Source organism: Nicotiana tabacum, chromosome 23 (genome assembly GCF_000715075.1).
Source record: "Nicotiana tabacum cultivar K326 chromosome 23, ASM71507v2, whole genome shotgun sequence".
NCBI classification, from domain to species: Eukaryota; Viridiplantae; Streptophyta; class Magnoliopsida; order Solanales; family Solanaceae; genus Nicotiana; species Nicotiana tabacum.
The window spans coordinates 31938850-31943996 of record NC_134102.1 but is presented as its reverse complement, the minus strand read 5'-3'; the positions used below and the strand labels follow the sequence as shown (position 1 = coordinate 31943996).

Below are 5147 nucleotides of genomic sequence, written 5' to 3'. Positions count from 1 at the left end.
ATATATAACCACAGTGAAATGCCACCCTTATACCCACATAATATCAACTGTGAAATGCCACCCTTATATCCTAATAATAATAACTCAAATCACACAACAATTTACACTAAATATTATCGTGACAACACAACACAATCAATTCCTATCATAATTTGCCCGACAACCACAACCAATTCCAATGATATAGTAAAATCAATAAATTTCTCAAATATAGCCCAAGGCTCCACATAATGTATATAAAACCTCAAAAATAATCAACAGAGATAGAAAATACTCAGTATAGGGCAACGCCTTCATTAATCCAAATTTTTTATAATTATATTAACGCCTCAGTTTAAGCTTAGTTCATTAATTATTTGCAGATGAAAAATTCATAATATAATTATTTCCAGGAAATATCAAATCAACAAACTCACGGAATTTACATAAATATTCAAGAAACAATCACATCAAATTGTCATATAAAAACAAATTCAACAAACAAGGATTTAGGCATGGCAAATAGATGATTTAATAAATACCAACAATTATCCAATTTACTACAAAATAATGCCTAAGACTTTAACCTAATAAAACTTGCACATATAAGCCCGAGTATGTACTCGTCACCCGCGTACACGGCTTTTCACATTTCACAAATGGCACATAAAACTCGATGCCTAAGGGGTAATTTTCCCTACTCAAGGTTAGGCAAGATACTTACTTTTTTTTTGAAATTAGGTCGATATTCCAAAATTTCCTTCTTGCTTGAATTGACCTAAGGACAGCTCAAATCTATCCAAATTAATTCAATTCAGTCAATACGAATTATAGAAATTAATTTCATATGAAAATACTAATTTTTCAATAAAATCCGAAATTTAACTCAAAAATCGCCTGTGAGGCCCACATCTCGGAATCCGGCGAAACTCATAAAATCCGATAACTCATTCAATTACGAGTCCACTCATACCAATTTTATCAAATTCCGATAACAACTCGACCTCCAAATCTAAAATTTTCGTTCTTGAAAAGTTTTCCATTTAAATCTGAAATAAATGATGAATATAACTATGGATTTATGAAATATAATCACTTTTGGATATAGGACACTTGCCCAAGTCAAAGTCGTGAAAAAATCCTCAAAATCGCCCAAGAACCATGCTCCAAAAATCCAAAACGAAATTAAAAAAATGACCATTTTTGGTCCTTATGTTTATGCTCATCCGTCAATAAAGTCCATTTTCCGTCACTAAAAGTACATTTTTCGTCACTAAAAGTCCACACCAGAACTTACTTGCACCAGTAGTTATTTTTTTCACTAAAAAAGCTCTAACTCCAACATATGAACTCGGAATTAGATGATTCTTGTTCCTATGAGTCACAAATAATAATACGAACCTAGTCGTTTAATCGAAACTCAATTCGGAGCTCATTTGTTCAATGTGATACCAATTTCGCTCGTTAAATAATTAACTCATGTTTCGCGCTAAAAACCGAATCGCGACTTGATGAAATTAGACCAAACTTTTCAGATCACTCCTATAATTCATTATCAAAATACCGGAAGTCTCGAAATCGAATTTCGATCTTCGGAACTAAAAATGGACCTTTGGATCATTATATGCTTATGGTGAAAACATCAAACTCTTCCAAAACTTTTCCCCAACAACCTGTAGTATATCAACCATAACTTCTTGTACTCAATTTCAAATGTCAAACAGTTTAAATTTTTGCAAACTAGATACAAAGAACTACAACTTTCATGTTTTTCTCATTGCCCAATTCCTTATAGATTGCGAGATAAGCTCCCAAAGTCAGTCCTGTGCAGTAGAAATTTCTGGCGATGCACACTGGTGTAGCCAAAATCTGCAGTACCAGCTTCAGTCAATCAATCATAACTTTTTGTACAAATGTTCAAATGATAAATGGTTTATCATTATGAAAACTAGAATCAAAGAGCTACAACTTTTATGTTTTGATAATTTCCATATTCCTTATAAATTTCGAGATATAAGCTTTCAAATTCAGTTCTGCATATCAGAAATTTCGCACATTGCTGTCAAACAAAAATCAGCAATTAAAAATGATCTAAAACTTACCCGAGACTCTCGGGACCACATCTCAATATATCAACAAATCTTAAAACATCATACAAACTTAGTTAAAACCTAAAATCACATAAAACAATGCTAAAACTACTAATCATACCCCAATTCAAATTTAATGAACTTAAGAATTTCAACTTCTACATTCTTTATCAAAACATATCAAATCAATTCCGATTGACCTCAAATTTTACACACAAGTCATAAATGATATAACAGATCTATAAAAAATTTCAAAATTGGATTCCGACTCCGATATCAAAAAGTCAACTCTCTAGTCAAACTTCCCAAAAATTCAATTTTCGTCATTTCAAGTAAAATTTCACTACGATCTTCCAAAAATATTTCGACACACTCGTAAGTCCAAAATCATCATACGAAACTATTGAAATCATTAAAATTTTATTTCGGGGTCGTTTACACATAATTCACCATCCAGTCAATTGTTCTTTCAATTAAATTTTGAATCACTCGAGACTTTAAGCCACCGAGCGGAATGTAAATTCTTACAATGACAAATCGGGTCGTTACATATTTACTGTTGAAAAAAAATCAAAAAATATACTCCATCTATTTCAATTTATGTGAAACTATTTTCTTTTTAGTCTGTGCCAAAAAGAATGACCTCTTTCCTTATTTAGAAACAATTTACCTTTATGCAATGATTTATAACCACACAAAATATATGTACTTCATTCTACACCATAAGTTCAAAAGTCTTCTCTCTTTTCTTAAACTCCATGCCCAGTTAAATAGGTTCCCATAAATTGAAACGAAGGGAATACATAATTGTAACGCTCTTATTGTTTCAAAATAAACAACTACTACTGTTACAATATTTTTAGTCTTGATTATTTTCTTGGCACAAATTTTATTAACTACACGATAAATTGGCATTAATATAGATGCTACATGTCATGAGCGTCGCTTGTCTCCAGAAACTATTGATCACACTTTCTTTACATATCCCATCACGAGAAGCTATTGGACAAAATTGGGTCTAACTCATCTTGAGCTCGACCCATTTAAGCATTGGTTACTTAGCACCCATGACAGATATTAATCAAATAAAGTTGATAGAAATATGAGCTTTTCTTAAAGAATGGGAAAAGCAGAGTGTTTTATGAGGGAATTTTTCAGTTACTCGGCTGAAAAAGAATGGTGGAGATAGGGGAGGGGTATTTGTTTCTAATTTCATTATCACTGTTCTTTCTTAGCTTTCAGTTTTGAAATTGTTTGCAGAATTCTTCTTAGAAAAAATTCAAACTTCATTTGTTTAATTGTTTTACAAAAAATCGAAACTTTTAGAGAAACTTCTTTTTTTTACTGCTACTAAGCCACCGACAAAAATTCAAAATCAACCCAAAATTATACAATCTCTAATTTTTAAATATCATTTTCAATTGAAATATTTTTTACTTTTTTCGAAATTCTACAATTCTTATGTCCAAACGCCCCCTGATAAACTCTCCCATACTAACTTTTTTGTTTTACAAAGTGAATAGAAATATTTTCCAACAAAAATAATTTTTCCAACCAATCAGCACCTAAAACAAATATCGAAGCGATAAAATGCTCAGGCTGACAGGTGAATTTTTCATCCCATCAGATGATGCCTTTCTACAGAGTGCCATAAAAAAAGATAAAAATCGAACAATCGAAAAAAAAAAAAAAAGAAGACAACTAAAATTAAGATATTTGTAAACGCAATAAAGGTAAGATAAATCGAGATCAGAGAGTAAATTAAGAATAAAGGTTATCGGTCACGGTTAGATCAGAAACACGGACCAAATTATTCACTCATCATATCTCTTCATTGCAGATAAAAAATACTTTTTTTTCAACGCAGAAAATCAACTTTAACCGCTAAATAAGCACTGCCGAAATACATTACCAGGATAAAAAAGAAAAATAGCTAAAGAAAAACCTTAATAGAAAAACAAAGAACAAATCAAAAAAGATAAAAGAAACAATAAGGAGCAAGAAGAGGTTAAATCATCAGAGAGTTAAATACTATAGTAATCAAGAAGAAATATTCGATCATTTTGTTGCAGTTATTTTCTCTCATCACATGACTTTACTCTTTACCCCTTAATACAACGAGAAAAAGAAAAAGACAATAGTATTCATTGCAGCCACTATTATTTGTTTGAAGAACAATAAGAAAGATGGGCAGACAAGTATCGACTGTGACTGCAAAGTTGAGGAATAGAATAAGAAGGCAACTTAGAAAAGGCCTCGAGGTGCATTTTATTTATAGGAGATAGATAATATGTGGCTGCTTATTTTGAAAAGAAGCCCTAATATTCATGGACTAATGGGTCTGAGAAAGCCCTAGTTTTTTAAGTGTTTTATCTTTTTTACACCATGTCAGGATAAAAAACATATAAGAACTTCTTTTTCTTTTTCTTTTTTACACTAATATCCGTACTCGTACCCGCGCATTGCGCAGAGAATATGAAATATAATTTTTCATAAAAAATATTACTTTAAAAATACAATAGACAAAAAGGAGCATGCAAATACTATTATTGTATGAACATGTAAATGCATTGTCACTATACATATGGAATAGAAAATTGCATCACAAAGAGAATATAGATATAGATGACAAAACCTTATAGCAACCACAAGGGTTTCTACAATTTACTATTTTCACAGAGGTCTGTCAAATAATGCATGAGTATAGTAATATGATCCCATGGCAAGTCACCTCACTGTCATAATGTACTTTGATATTGTTTTTCATAAGAATCGTGTTCTTTATTCAATTGCTTAATTGCCTTTTGAATCATCTGTAAAAGAAAGCGAGAATATTAATAGTATTTTTTAAGCCTTGTATGAAATTTTTCAACACACTTGCAGGGAAGAAATTTTGTGTTATAGTTCCATTATATAAGTACAAATTATCAGGAAAAAAATAATTATCATGCATTCATATTCACATGCTCATAAGTAGTCTTAATAAAATTTGAATTTTTAGAAAAGTTATGCATTGTTCCTTTAAACCGCAAAATTTTTCTAAAATCAACTTATCTCTTCTTTATTAACTGCTCCAAT

At 30.9% G+C, this 5147-nt stretch overlaps 1 non-coding gene across 1 annotated transcript; it reads right to left on the bottom strand.

The window, feature by feature from the left end:
• Positions 1–4080: 4080 nt before the first annotated feature.
• On the bottom strand, positions 4081–4165 carry LOC142177860 (small nucleolar RNA Z199). Its single transcript, XR_012706405.1, has one exon. It is a non-coding gene; the product is annotated as a small nucleolar RNA Z199 (small nucleolar RNA).
• Positions 4166–5147: the final 982 nt, after the last annotated feature.